The 16,348-nt window shown below is 39.5% G+C and overlaps 1 pseudogene; it reads left to right on the top strand.

Moving 5' to 3' along the window:
• LOC132570108 (NFATC2-interacting protein-like) overlaps nt 1-979 on the top strand; it is a 66,023-nt pseudogene extending 65,044 nt beyond the window's left edge.
• The last annotated feature ends 15,369 nt before the right edge of the window (nt 980-16,348 follow it).

Raw genomic sequence — 16,348 nt, 5'->3', positions numbered from 1 at the left:
GAACAGGCTATACTCTGCTAGTGGTCCATTAGAACTCTTTTCTGGACTTATGATGTTTGGACTATATGCACAATGGTGTATATATTTGCATAAATATGTACATGCGGTATGTAAAATTATGAGGTTGCTGAAATGCACTCTTTTCCTTGTATGAATTACGTATATTTTGTAATAGCATTTTTCACAGAGTGGTTTGTTTTATTTGGTTGCAACTTCATTCTGTGAAGCCTATTGTGTATTTTCACTTTGAGGAGGAGGAGAAAGCAGAATTGGTGGTAGTTTCTCCCATAGAGGAAGAAAAAAGATGTTAACTTTCACCACCATCACCATCCCCTCTGCCTTCCCCACAGCCATGGAGACGGTGCCATGGAGCCCAAATTCTTGGCCAAAGGCTCAGCTGTCAAGAAGAGCTTACAGGATGATGGGGATGATGTGATTATGATTGACTTGCCTTAACCTTCAGAATCCCAGGAGTTGGTCCTGAAGATCTGGTGCCAGGCTGATCCCTACAGAGTTTCTGTTCAGATGACTGACCTCCTTCAGTGGGTGGTTGAACATATGGGACAGACACTAAAGGTTCATCCGAGCAGAATACTCCTGCTCCGGGACCATGAACTTGCAGCTGATGCCACTCCCTGTAGGCTGGACCTGGGGGTGGCTGATATTATCGATTACATAGCGGAGGCAACAAGCAAAGAGAGTGGTGAGGTGGGGAGCTTGCAGCTGCATGTGCAAGAGAAGGACAAGAGCTCCCACATGGACATCACAGTCCACAGGAATGAGCTGTTGCAGACATTGATGAATCGCTACCGCTAAGCCCAAGGACTTGGGAGGCACAAACTGACCTTCTACTTTGGTGGGCAGCATTTGGCAGAAAGTTGGACCCCAGAAGACATGAGGATGGAGCGTGGTGACATCATTGAAGAGTGGAGCTAGAGACCTCTTCTCTCTTGGGCAAAGAGGCCATGTCTCTTCAGGGTCTCCATATATATATATTTGTATGAACATTTATACCTCACTTTTTCCCATGGTTCAAGGAGGCTTGCAATCCACAATCAAAAGTGTCAGCTAACAGTGAAACTCCAGTTCTTCCCAACTTGATAAAATATATATACTACTGCTTTGAGACTTTGTTTTACAGCTTGTTTCTTCACACCAATGTCTTTAGTTGTTATGCAACTGTACTTATTTTTAGCTTTACTAATTGTAAGTTTAATTTGTTCATGAATATTTGGAATGATATAAGTGGGAAGTCTAAACTCTAAAGCAAGCCAAAAGCAAATCTTTCTTTGGTTCACTGGATGGTTGGGAGAAACACAAGCGAGTCTTTTCATCAGCATAGCTTAATGTGTACACACTTTGAACAATAGCTGTACTTAGGGATGGGCACAAACTTCATCACAAACCTAAGTTTGACCACTGCAAAAAAACAGGTTCATGGTTCATGAGCCAAGAGTCATGCAGTTATGGCCTCAATGAACCTCCACAATGAACCTCCATGGTTTTTACCTCCATGCTGGGAGTTTGTGCAGCAGACATGCTAATGCCAAGCACGTAATCATCAAAGCAATGGGGATCCCCTCAGGATCCCAGGATCTGCATGTAGTGGGGAGGGCTCTCCTGGCCACAAGCACATTATGGCTGCCATGGCTTCTCCTCCTGTGGCATGCTTTAAATCACACTGCAGAAGGAGAAGCTGACCCTGGGATCTGTGTGTGGTGGGAAAGGCTCTCCTGGCTGCCAAGGCTTCTCATTCTGTAGCATACTTTAAAACCATGCTGCAGGACGAGAAACTGACCACAGGATCTGTGTTCAACAGGGAGAACTCTCTCTGCCTCAGGAAGATCATAGTTGCCATGGTGGAGCCATTTAAACCCTCTGGTTCTACTCCCTGATACTTTGAAGTGGGTAAACCACTTGATCATGGGAGATTTCAATTACCTGGACATCTGTTGAAAGTCCAACTCTGCTAAAAATGAAAAGTCAAATAGATTTCTGACTTGTCTTGCTGACAACTTCCTTTTCCAGAAAGTGAAGATGGAAACAAGGGGATCTGCTATCTTGGATTTGATTCTCACCAACAAGGAAGAATTGATTGAAGAAGTAGAAATAGTGGGCACCCTGGGCAGTAGTGACCATATGATTTTGGAATTTACAGTCTTAGGGAAGGGAAAAGCTATACGTAGTCAGACTTATAGGTTGGACTTCAGAAAGGCAAACTTTGATAAACTTAGAACTATGCTGGGTAAAACCCCATGTTCAGAAATACTTAGGAGGAATGGGGTTCAGGAGGGGTGGGAGTTTCTTAAAAGTAAAATACTGAAAGTGCAATCAAAGACAATTCCTATGAGAAGAAAAAATGGAAAAAGCCTAAAGAAGCTGAAGTGGCTCCATAAACAGCTCTCTAAAGACTTGAGAAATAAAAAAGACTCTTTTAGGAATTGGAAGGAGGGCCTTATAACCAAGGATGAATATAAACAAATCACCAGTGCTTGTAGAGAAATAGTTAGGGAAGCTAAAGCTCAATATGAGCTTAGGCTGGCCAAAGATGCTAAAAACAACAAAAAAGGGTTCTTTTCTTATGTTCAGAGTAAGAAAAAGAGCAAGGACACGGTAGGCCCATTGCGAGGGCAAGAAAGTGAAATTGTAACAGGTAATGAAGAGAGGGAGGAACTACTCAATTCCTACTTTTCCTCAGTCTTCTCTTCTGAGGGAAACGGTGCTCAATATGGCAAAAACAGAATATATAAGGAAGGTATGAAGTTCCAACCTAGGATCAACATAGGGGTAGGATCAACATAGGGGTAGTACATAAAACCTAGTTTCTTTAAATGAAACTAAGTCCTCAGGACCAGATGAATTGCATCCAAGGGTTCTAAAAGAGCTTGCAGATGTAATTTCTGAACCTTTGGCTATTATTTTTGAGAATTCTTGGAGAAGAGGAGAGGTGATGGAGGATTGGAAGTGGGCAAATGTTGTCCCCATCTTCAAGAAGGGGAAAAAAGACGATCTGAGTCACTACCGACCCATCAGCTTAATGTCTATACCTGGAAAAGTTTTAGAACAAATCATCAAACAGTCGGTCCTGGAACATTTAGAAAGAATGGATGTGATTACTAAGAGCAGGCATGATTTTCTCAAGAACAAGTCATGTCAGACTAACCTGATCTCTTTTTTTGAGAAAGTAACTACCTTGCTGGATCAGGGGAATGCTGTAGACATCGTTTATTTTGATTTCAGTAAGGCTTTTGATAAAGTTCCACATGCTATCCTTGTTGACAAGTTGGTAAAATGTAGTTTGGATCCTGTTACCGTTAGGTGGATCTGTAACTGGTTGACAAATCGCACCCAAAGAGTGCTTATGAATGGTTCCTCATCCTCTTGGAGAGGAGAGACAAGTGGAGTGCCTCAAGAATCTCTTCTGGGACCTATTTTGTTCAATATCTTTATCAATGATTTGGATGAAGGGATAGAGGGAATGCTTATTAAATTTGCAGATGATACTAAATTGGGAGGGGTTGCAAACACAGAAGAAGACAAACAGGATACAGGATGACCTTGACAGGCTGGAAAACTGGGCTAAAATCAATAAAATGAATTTTAACAGGGATAAATATAAAGTTCTGCATTTAGGTAGGAAAAATCCAATGCATGGTTATAGGATGGAGGAGACTTGTCTTAGCAGTAGTATGTGCAAAAGGGATCTAAGGGTCTTAATGGATCATGCACTGAACATGAGTCAACAATGTGATGTGGTGGCTAAAAAGGCAAATGCAATTTTGGGCTGTATCAACAGAAGTATAGTGTCCAGATCATGTGATGTGATGGTATCACTTTACTCTGTTCTGGTAAGACCTCACCCAGAGTATTGTGTTCAGTTTGGGGTACCACATTTTAAGAAGGATATAGACAAGCTGGAACGGGTCCAGAGGAGGGCGACAAAGATGGTGAGGGGTCTGGAGACCAAGTCCTATGAGGAAAGGTTGAAGGAGCTGGGGATGTTTAGCCTGGAGAGGAGGCGGCTGAGAGGTGATATGATCACCATCTTTAAGTACTTGAAGGGCTGTCATATAGAGGACGGTGTGGAATTGTTTTCTGTGGCCCCAAAAGGTTGGACCAGAACGAATGGGTTGAAATTAAATCAAAAGAGTTTCCAGCTCAACATTAAGAAGAACTTCCTGACCATTACAGCGATTCCCCAGTGGAACAGGCTTCCTCAGGAGGTGGTGGGTTCTCCTTCCTTGGAGGTTTTTAAACAGAGGCTAGATGGTCATCTGATAGCAATGAAGATCCTGTGAATTTAGGGCGAAGTGTTTGTGAGTTTCCTGCATTGTACAGGGGGTTGGACTAGGTGACCCTGGAGGTCCCTTCCAACTCCATGATTCTAAACCCAGAAGATTAAACATAGGGTGATGTGCCTGTCAAAGAGACCCAGTCTAGTCCTTGGCCAAATTTTTTTTGGCTAAGGGGTGCAGAACTCATCATATACCAATCCTTTTGCGTATTCTTATGATTAGAGACCAAAGGGCAAGCCTCCAACCAAGGCTGTAGCTAGGATTTTTTGTTTAGTGGAGCACATAGTCAAGATTTTTCATTTAATGAGGCACATTTTTGTGGGGCACCAATTATGGCTATACTTAATTTAAAATAATTATTTTAAACACAGATTCCAGAAGTTCTCCTGGTCCCACCTTTTATCTCCCTATCCTCCAATGCAAACATTCTGTCAACAGGATCCATCCCCCATTACTCCCTCCCCAGTCCCACCTGGAGTCTGATGGCACTGAGGCACTTAAGGGTGCAGTGGTGCTTGCCTTGCCACTCAAATCCAGCATTCTCATTGTCTGTGGTGTGCATTCATTAGTGATTAGCCATCAACCATCACTCTAGAGAACTTGAATGCCACTGGCTAGGAGCAATCCTCTCTTCCACCTGCTGCTGCCTATCCTCTCTGTAGCATTAAGAAGAGAAAGTAGGCAGCAGCAGCAGGAAAACAGTGAAGATACAGAGAATGAAGGTGATAATGTGACAAGGCCTTGCCTCACCAGGATCATTTCTTCAGAGGCCAGGGCAACCATCACTTTCCTGTCACTCCCTGCCTCCCTCCTCCCCTCAGTCTTGCCCCAGGACAGATGCCAATTGGCCCACTGGGGAAGCTGCTAGCCAGAGGATGTTGCTAGGCAACCAAGGTTGCTTCTATCAGTAAAGGGAGATGCTTTAGCTGAATAGAACCCTACTTCTTTATGGATAAGGGGCCCTTGTGATCTCAGACCTAAAGATCAATAGGGTCCCTAGATGGTGATGTATAACCAATTCATTAGACCAATAAGGAATCAGATTAAGCAGTGATCTAGCCAGGAGGAGAAGAATCAAAACTATCTGCAGCTAGATTTGACTCTTTCCCACAGGTACTTAATTGGAAAAAAAAATACTACAGGCTCTAGAAGGTGGTTCTGGGCAAGTGCCCCCCTTTGATGTCTCCCCACTCACCCATGTGAAAGCATTCACTCTTCCCCCACCTCAAGGGGAGCTGATCTCTGCCATCTGGAAAGCAGTTGTAATTCTGAGTGAGCTCCATCCCTAACCTGGAGATTGGCAAGAGTGGTTTCCCAGGAGGAAATTTGTTTATTTATTTAGTGAACATATTCTGTCCTTTCCCATAATGGGCTCAGGGGAGATCACAACATAAATTATCCAGAAACAATTGCTAACTGAATTGCCTTTATGGGCAAGCAGTCGGCCGATGCTGCGCACTCTGCACTGGCTAACAATTGAATACCAGATCCGCTTCAAGGTTTTAGTATTGACAATTAAAGCCTTGTACGGCCTGGGACCGGCATACATGCGGGACCATCTCTCCCTATATGAGCCCCGAAGGCCATTACGATTGACTGGCAAACATCTTCTGACCAATTCTGGCCCAAAGGACATCCAGCTTGCCTCCACCAGGGCCTGGGCTTTTTCAACTTTGGCCCTGACTTGGCGGAATCAGCTCCCTATAGAGATTCAGGCCCTTCCAGATTTGTTACCATTCCAAAGGGCCTGTAAAACGGAGCTGTTCCGTCAGGTCTATGGTTGAGGCAAGTGGACATCCTCATCCTATTATACCATCTAACTGGCCTCCCAGAAATGATCGCCACTTCAATTGGGACCAGTACTGTTGACATCTTTGAGCAACTTAGGCTGCCCATGATAATTACGCCCCATGTGCCATCCATGCAATCTTAAATAATTAATTTTAATTTATTGGCTTAATTGTTTAAACTATTCTGATGTTTTACTGTTGGTTTTAATGTTTTAGCTTGTTGGAATCTGCCCTGAGCCCTTCATGAGAAAGGGTGGACTATAAATGTACATACATACATAAATAAATAAAACAATAAAAACCAACAAGTCAAATTAAAAACAATACAATAAAATCAAAACATAGAACGATAAAACTACATAAGGTGCATCACTGGTGGAAATGGCATATTTCACAAAGTACGGATTTTGGCCCCAAAAATGATGGTATTAAAATCAGATTCAGCACCTCAACAGGGCTACAAAGTATGATGTCACAACAAGGGAGGCTGACTGATAAATAGTTGATAGAAAAGAATGCTCGCTGCCTCAATCAAAAGGTCAGCAGCAATGTACCTGTCTGAGATCCCACCTCTCCTCAAACCCCACCCTCTCCAGACTGTACCCCTTAAATCTCCAGCAATTTCCTAACCTGGAGTTGGCAGTTTTCCCCTTTATCTGCCCCTCTGACTTCAACATTGCCTCCCCCCTCCCTGCAGCCTCTACATAGGTAAAGGACAGTCTTCCTCCACAGAATGGGGGGGGGGAACCAAAGCAGCTTTTATCATTCTTCTCTCACAACCCTGTGAGGGGGGCTAGGCTGGAAGTCTGTGAGTGGACCAAAATCACCCAGTCAGCAACCACAGCAAGAACCTGTGTCTGGCAGACCCTGCTCTGAAGACCTATGCCCTCCTCAAACTCCACCACAAAACCTGGAACTTGCAGCTGTAGTCAGGACTGGCTCCAGTGAGTTCTTTCTCAGAGGCCTGTAGTGATATCTTTCAGACCAACAGTCTGTCTCTGACAATGTTGTTGGTCTTAAGCACAGGACTTCAATCTCTCTCTCTCTCTCTGTGTATCTGGTCTGTAGCTACAGGACACTATTTATTTCCCCTTCCAAAGGAAGACAGAGAGGAGTTCTCAGCCAATCAAGGGAAGCCTTTCTCTGGCTGTTTGCCTCCTCCTCCCTCCCTCAACCAATCAAAGGAAGATTTTCTTTCTCTCCTCTGTGAATCAGTACAACAGTTGGCTCAGCCAATGGGAGAGTAGGGAGAGCCAGTAACTGCCAAAAGTAAGGTTGTTTGTCTTTCACTGACAGAACCAGTTTTGCTGGGTAGATACAGTCCTTCAGGTAGGAGAGAGGAGTCGGCTCAACCAATGGCATGCAAGTATTCTTGATTGATAGCTTGACAGGCCAAAGGTTGATGAAGTGCAGTTCCAACTAATCAAGGTGCTCTGTTTTGCCAAGATGTAACCAGTTTTTATGTCTATAGCATACTCATACTGAGATATGAAGTATCCTGTGAGATCTGAAGTATTCTGCATTTGTTCCATGGCAAGTTTGCAATGAATTTATAGTTTTGTTATGAAGGGATGTTAGGCAAATTGCCCAAAAAAATAGGGTTTGGGGGAATTTAGAGTGGAGGGCAATCAGCCTTTCAGCAAGATCTAAAAACCTGTTTATACAGAAGCGTCTTCTTTGGAAATCACCCAATAACGAGATTTGGTCTAATAATGAAAGGGGGTTTTATTATGAAGTAAAGGCAAACATACAAGGATATAAAATCATACAACATACATACAGGCCTAAGAAAACGATATGAAATTGATAGAGGGATAACACAAGGGTAAAAACATAGACAAGGTATACGACCTGCTAATGGTGGCTTAGGGTCCAGTCACAACTAGAAGATATAGACATGCACTGTGATGTGCCATGCCTGATGCTCCTTACTTAGAGTAGGGAGGGAGGAACAATCTGGTTACATATTGCTCAGGTAGAGAGAAAGTGAGCATGGCTTTCTCTCTGGTTATATTATTTTTGGAAAGGAAAAGGTCCTCCCAAAAAGCGCTGGCTTGTTGGTGGGCAGTATCTAGTCTATTCTGGGTACCTGATTGGATGTCCACCTCCAGCCAATGAGCAGACCTGACTCTGGTCAGCTGAATGGATCTCCAAGTAACAATGGGACAGAGGGAGGCTCCAAAGTGGCAGTTTGGGCAAGGCATGGGTGGAGGCATTAAAACAAACTATACAAACTTATCTAAACATTACAATAGAGGGCCAAATTGGTACCTAAGGCGACACCTGATCTACCCAAAAAACTCTGGCTCGGGGTGAAGCTGGTCTTCCTCTTCTTGCTCACCGGGCTAGCACAGTCCTTTGTCTGAAGTTCTGTTTGACAAAGACTTGGGCAGTCTGGCAGGATCCATGCCTAAGCTAAGCTTGATTGCCTTGTATAGATGTAACAGCTGTTGAGTACATGAGCCTCTCGCTTCTCTGGAGTCTGGCACTGCAGGAAGATGGTCGTTGATGATGTTACCCTACCAACATGGCTTTCATGGTCAAGGCTGGAAACCGCTTGCCCTCAACTTCTTCCATTGCGGTGCTACTTCTTTCATTGCAACGGCCGAGATGGTGCATGCACAGAGCGGCTGGAAACCCATCTGTACTTCTGGCTAGCACTCTTACAGAGATATAGAGTGCTGTTGTAACGCTGAGGCTGTTAGTACTCATATAAGTCTCTTATAAAATGGTAGATAAAACCCATGTTTCACAGCAGATGTGTGTGAGGTGAATCTCCAGGCACCTTGGCAACCAAATGGGTGATTACGATGTCTGTATATAACTGAAATTAGGGGTCTCTTGCTCACAGGGAGCTCTGGCATACTTGGTAAGATTAGGAAAATAACCCACTATAATTATTAGACTTTGGAGAGGTAGTTTATGGACTGTGATTATAGCTTGATGTCAAATTATTGGAAAGTCTCTTACTGAAAGATCTGTCACTTATCAAATTTGTACTGACAAGAGAGAGAGAGGGAGGGAGAGAGATTTTTTTCCAAAACTCACTTTTTGGCAAAACAGTGGTCTCAGATTACATAATTATGAACTTGGGAGAGGTCCAAAAACTACTGAGGTAACCTTTACCGTAAGACAAAGCTGACTGCTACATTCAAGCAGGTTAAAATCTTACCACCTTGTTGACCCTTGAAAAGTCAATAATATTTCTTTTTCAGAAGTTTCATAACTTGTATTGCAAATCCTTCACAACAACATCTGTCCCATATTTAACATTGTTGAAGGCCCTAATATACTGCAGTGCATTCCCTGGCAGGGACCTGTAGGCACTATTGTAATATGACTAATAATTCTTAAAATGGAAAATGCCAGAACACAAAAGAGTTATTTTCATGTTTGCTACTTTGGCTAATATTAACTGGGATGGAAAGGTTTAAATTTAAAAGGCAAGATTATAAGAACAGCTATACGGGATACTAGCTGGCCACATTTATTAGAAGTTATAAATAAAAGCTGTGTAGGTACTTTACTGAAGATTACTACTACACCATATTCTAGGGTTTTGGCAATCAGCTAAATTTACCATAGCTTCCTGCAAGTTCTTAGTTAAAACCTAGGGAAAGAAGGAATTAATATTTCTGGTACCTTAATAAAGAAGCAATAAGCTGTTACTTCTCTGGCTCTATCAGGTTGCTACAAAATGGCTACCAATTCTACAATAGAAAAAAAAAATGTTATTCATGGTCACTAATTATTATTTCCGTTATGGGAAAGGACGGAATATGTTCACTAAATAAAACAAAGCATATCAAATACATATAATAATAATAATAATAATAACAACAACAACAACAACAACAACAACAACTTTTTATTTGTATCCCGCCCTCCCCGCAAGCAGGCTCAGGGCAGCTCACAACATGTAAATACAGTGTACAATAAAACCATGTGCAATAATCAATTATAAATTCCAGTTTTAAATTCATATACAATTTCAGTTATAAAATCATCCTTAAAATAATTAAAATTACGTTAGACTTAAGATTATGGTGCTATAATTAAGATCTTTCATAAAATCCAGTGATTAAAACATAAAACATAGAACATATCCAGCAGGACTTTCTTGGCTCGGTATTAAGTGAAGGCTGTTTTAAATAGGTGGGTCTTACAGGCCCTGCAGAATTGTTCTAAACATCGCAGGGCCCGTACCTCCTCCGGGAGTTGGTTCCACAGTAGGGGGGCCACTGTAGAGAAGGCCCGATCCCGGGTGGACTTCAATCTGGCCTCCCTTGTCCCAGCGATATTCAGCTGGTTCTTTCCAGCTGACCTCAGCGCTCTCTCAGCGCTCATAAAATATCATGAGATAAAGCTAATATATCATTTCAGTATGAGGTCTGGTTGATTCATATCTATTCACATATACAACAAGATGACAAGTAATTAAAATAAATTAATATTTTGAAATCTACAATTATTGCCAAAGCTTCTTCTCTTTTCTACTCCCTCCCCCCACATCACTTTTCAATTAATGACAACCAAGTTTAACGTGGGCAAGACTAGGGCTTACGGGTGGAAATATATGGTGGTGGTGGGGAGATATGCTAAGGAAAAATAATGATTGTAATCCCCCCCCCTCCGCAAATCATTCTTTTAAAATAATACAGTTTGAACTTTCATGACTTTGCTGTTATGTCTGGTAACAGCTTAGAGGTGTGTGATACACTGCTGTATTAGAGGTGGATGAAATACTTTAGGTCATTAATTGGATACATGAAATTATCTAATAGACGGCTGCAGCAAAATTCTCTTTATAACACAAAACATAGTCCACAAACGTATCCTGAATTAGGAATGCCATTTCCTAATTCTGGCTGAAGGGTTCCTTGCTAATCCTCCCTGGTCCACAATACTGCTTAAATGAACAACAGGGGAAAATCACATAGTGCAACATCTTGTTGCCATTTCTGACTGAAAACTGGAAGCAAGATCATAGTGTTGCAGTGATACACTAGGAATTCCCTGGATTTGTAGAGCCAAACCAGAGATCCATGGAAATCCTTGAATGGCACTGTGACACAGTGGTGTCATTTTTTGGGGACGGGTTTTGCTGGAAATTTGGTGAAGTTATCACAGGGATGCCATTTTCACCTAACCCCACCATCAGAGCTTTTCATCTCATCATAGGCTTCTATAACCCTGCTTTTCTCTACCTTTTGTTGTTCAGTCGCACAGTTGAGTCTGACTCTTTGCAACCCCATGGACAAAGTCACGCCAGGCCCTCCTGTCTTCCACCATCCTCGTGTTTTAACAATTTATTGATAACATATGGTTACAAAACTTAATTATACATTTCCTGTACTAACCCATATGATATTTCAATCCCCCCTCCCTCCCTGGTTTGACTTCCCCGAAGTTATATATTTAAGTTCAATACTAAAGGTACCAGTAACTAATCAAAGTTCAATATTTTTTTTCCCTCATCCATACTAAAAAATTGTCCAATGTCTTTTTACATTCCACTCTTTCTCCATATATCCTTTAAATCTCTTCCATTCCTTTTTGAATATATCTAGATCATAGTCTCTTAGAGTTCTAGTTAGTTTGTCCATCTCACTCCACGATAAAACTTTCATAATCCAGTCCCATTTCTCTGGTATTTTTTCTTGTTTCCACAGCTTCGCATACAATGTCCTAGCAGCTGAGAGCAAGTACCAAATTAATGTCCTGTCTTCCTTTGGAAATTTTTCTAATTGTAATCCAAGCAAAAAAGTCTTTGAAGTTTTTTTAAAGTCATAACCCAAAATTTTGGAGATTTCTTGTTGTATCATCATCCAAAATTCTTTTGCTTTTTCACAAGTCCACCACATGTAAAAAAAGAACCTTCATGTTTTTTACATTTCCAACATCTATCCAACATTTTCTTACTCATCCTAGCCAGTTTTTTCGGAGTCATATACCACCTATACATCATCTTAAAACAGTTCTCTTTGATACTCTGACAAGTTGAAATCTTCATTGAGTTCTTCCAAAGGTACTCCCACGTATCCATTTGTATTTCTCTATTCACATTGATTGCCCATTTGACCATTTGAGACTTTACTACTTCATCTTCTGTAGACCATTTCAATAATAATTTATATACTTTCGAAATCAATTTTTCATTATCTCCAAGCAGGACTCTTTCTAATTCTGTTTGCTCATGTCTAATTCCGTCCGATTTAATATTATTTTTTAATCAAGCTTTTAATTTGTTGCATTTGAAACCAATCATACTTATTATTTAACTTTTCTGAAGATTTTAATTCAATTTTGTCTCCTTGAATCTTGAGCAGTTGATTATATGACATCGCTCTTTCTTCATCGGATTCAGCTGTTATTTTTATTACTTCTGCTGGCACTATCCACAGCGGTTTTCTCTCGTCTCCATATTTTTTATATTTTATCCAAGTATTTAATAAACTGTTCCTAATATAATGGTGAGAGAAAAATCTGTCCATTTTATTCTTCCCATAACATAAATACGCATGCCAGCCGAATTTATTCCCATGAGCTTCTAACCATAAAGGTTTTTTGTCTAACAGCATTATCCAATCTTTAATCCATGTCAAACAAACCACATCATGATACAATCTTAAGTCCGGGAGTTGAAGACCACCTCACTCTTTAGCATCTATTAAAATCTTCATCTTAATCCTTGGTTTCTTTCTGGCCCATACAAAGTCTGAAATCTTCCTTTGCCATTTGTTAAATTGTTTGGTATCTTTTACAATCGGAATTGTTTGGAACAAATACATTATTCTTGGCAAGATATTCATCTTAATTGCAGCTATCCTGCCCAATAAGGACAGATTAAGTCTATTCCATTTCATCAAGTCTTTGTCCATCTTACACCACAATTTTTCATAGTTATTTTTGAATAGATCAATATTCTTCATGGTTATCTCTATTCCAAGGTACTTAACTTTAGTAGTAACCTCACAGCCCGTCACCCTTTGCAATTCATTAATTTTATTTAGTTGCATATTTTTGCATAGAAATTTCGATTTCTCTTTATTTATATATAGTCCTGCTAACTCTCCATATTCTTTTATCTTGGCTAACAACAATGGCGACACTTGGATTGGATTCTCTATTATGAACACAATATCATCTGCAAATGCTTTATATTTGTAAGGGAATCCTCTGATTTTTAATCCCTCTATTTCTTTATCATTTTGTATTTGTTGTAATAAAATTTCAAGAGTCATTATAAACAGCAATGGTGATAACGGACACCCTTGTCTTGTACCTTTGCTTACCTTCAATTCTTTGGTAAGATCTGCATTTATGCACAATTTTGCTTGTTGTTCCATATATATTGCTCTCGTCATTTTTATAAAATGTTCCCCTAAGTTATTTTTTTTCCATTACCGCAAAAATAAAGTCCCAATTCAAATTGTCAAAGGCTTTTTCTGCATCTACAAAGAATAAGGCCGCTTCCTTTTCTGGATGTTTCTCATAGTATTCCACAACATTAATAACAGCTCTTACATTGTCTCTTATTTGTCTTTTAGGAAGAAATCCAGCTTGGTCTTTTTTTATAAAGTTAATCAAATATTGCTTCAATCGTTCTGCCAAAATTCTTGTATAGATCTTATAGTCATTATTCAACAATGAAATTGGTCTATAGTTCTTTACATTTGTGGCATCTTTATCTTCTTTAGGAATCAAAGAAATTACCGCTTCCCTCCAAGTATTTGGAATTTTCCCTTTTTCTCTTATCGTATTTAACAATTTCATCAGTTTGGGTGTTATCTCATCTTTAAGAGTTTTGTAAAATTTAGATGTATATCCATCTGGCCCAGGGGCCTTACCTTCTTTCATTGCTTTTATTGCTGCTTCTATTTCAATTTTTTCTATTGGGTCATTTAAAGTCTTTTTCATATACTCAGTCAAAGGTGCCACTTGGATGTTCAGTAGATACTCTTCCATTCTTTCTTTCCTGATATTCACACCTTTAAATAGATTTGCATAATATTTAAAAAATTCTCTTTTGATTCCTTCTTGATCTACTATTTCTTTTCCATTTACCATAATTTTATTAATGGTTTTATTTTCTCTCTTTTTCTTCAATTGCCAGGCCAAATATTTTGCAGGTTTATTCGCACTTTCAAATGATTTCTGTTTCAAACTTTTTAAATTCCATTCTAATTCTTTGTTCAACAGGTGTTTAACTTGGGATTGTAATATCGTAATTTCTTTTATTAACTTCTTTTTTCCTGGCCTTTTTTTCAAATCCCTTTCTTTTTTATTTATTTCATTTTGTAATGCTAACAGCTTTTCTTTTTTGGCTCTCTTATCTTTATTGTTCAGTGTGATTAATAGTCCTCTCATTACTGCTTTATAAGTGTCCCATACTGTTTGAAATTCCATATAATCAGTTTCATTTATTTGGAAAAAAGCTGCAGTTTCCTTCTCTAAAAATGTCACAATGTCTTTATATTGTAGCAAGTCTTTGTTAATTCTCCATCTTCTCGTTTTCTTTTGCAATTTTGTAGACCAGCATATTGGATTATGGTCCGCCCAAACCTTTGGTAGAATCTCAATTTTTTTTGTTATGAGGCCCAAACTTTTGGAACCCCATAACATGTCTATTCTAGAGAAAGAATTGTGTCTCGCTGAGAAGAAGGTATAGTCTCTTACTTCAGGGTTAAATTTTCTCCAGATATCTTCCAAATTTTCTTGTTTAACCAACTCAAAGAAAGAATCTGGTAATTTCCCTTCTTTATCATTCTTCTTTTGGCTTGATCTGTCAATATTATTTTGTATTGTCCCATTAAAATCGCCCATCAACAAAATCTGCTCATATGACTTTCCTCTAATTGCCGATTAATATCTTTAAAAAATTTATCCTTCACTCCATTGGGCACATATAATCCTAGTAACAATGTTTTTTTCGCCTCAATTGTCACTTCCACAGCAATATATCTTCCTTCTTTATCTTTAAATATTAGTTTGGGTTCAAGTTGTTCTTTAATATAAAAGACTATCCCCCTTTTCTTTTGTTCTGCTAATGAAAAAAATTCTAACCCCAAATTTCTGTTCCATAAAAATTTACAATCTTTGCGTTGTATATGAACTTCCTGTAGACAAATTATGTTACATTTTTGTTTTTTAATCCAATGAAATGTTGTTCTTCTTTTCTGTGGTGAATTTAGTCCATTTATATTCCAAGATAATAGTTTGTACTCCATTATGATGCTGATTCTTTGTTCTCTTCAAAAAAGCTATACATCTTTTGTTCACTCCTTATTGTAATCCTTTTTCCATGTTGTTAAAAACCAAGACCTTCGGGTATTATCCATCTATATCTTGTAACCTCTGCACGCAGTTGGTCCGTTAACTTCTTGTATTTCTTTCTGTCATTGATCTCTTGTCTTGGTAACTCTTTCATTATTTTAATTTTGCTCCCTTCTATGATCCAAGCTTTTTGGAAACCTTTGTTCAAAATTTTTCCTGCCAGGTCTTTTGATCTTAGTCTTATAACAATGTCTCTTGGCAGGCTTTTATCCTTTGCATATGCTGAGTTGACTCTATAGGCACCATCCAACATGCTTTGAAATTTGTCAGGGTCTTCCTCTAAATATTCAGTGATAGTATTCACCATATATCCCATTAAATCTGCCTCCTCCTTTTCAGGTATTCCTCTCAGACGAACTTGTGTTTCCATCAACTTACAATCATGTATTGTGACCTTCTCTTGGCGTTTTAACAAGATAGAGGCATGTGTATCCACTTTTTCCTCTACCTCTTTCACTCTGTTTTTAACCTCCTCTTTAAAACCCTCAATGTCTTTTCTAAGATCTCCAACTTCCTTTTTAAATTCTTTTTTCATTGCCAATTGCATTTTGTCCATAGCTTTTAACATTCTCGCTTCCAGAGCGTCAAATTGAGATTGCATTTTGTCAAATGAGTGAGCCCTTGCCCGTGTTACTCTCCCTTCTGACATAAAAAAGTCACCAACTCTTAAAAAGTTTTCCAATTAAAGTTCACCACCCAGTCCAATAGCTTAGAACATGCTTTTTCAAATAAGACTAATTTCACTTTCCTCCTAGCTTCCTAGGCAGAGATATTGATTTTTAACAAATTTAACAGTTTTTCTCCCTTTTAAAATGACAATCGTTATTTCTCTATGGTTAAATTCAGTTCTTAGATGGGTCCTTCTTGATCTTGGTCTTAATTCCTCCCTGGTTCCAATGTCACAGCTTTTGTAATCCTTACAGACTT

The sequence above is a fragment of the Heteronotia binoei genome, chromosome 4 (assembly GCF_032191835.1).
Source record: "Heteronotia binoei isolate CCM8104 ecotype False Entrance Well chromosome 4, APGP_CSIRO_Hbin_v1, whole genome shotgun sequence".
In the NCBI taxonomy this organism is placed as follows: Eukaryota; Metazoa; Chordata; class Lepidosauria; order Squamata; family Gekkonidae; genus Heteronotia; species Heteronotia binoei.
Note: the sequence above shows the minus strand (reverse complement) of the source record. Positions and strands in the feature narration are given on the sequence as shown.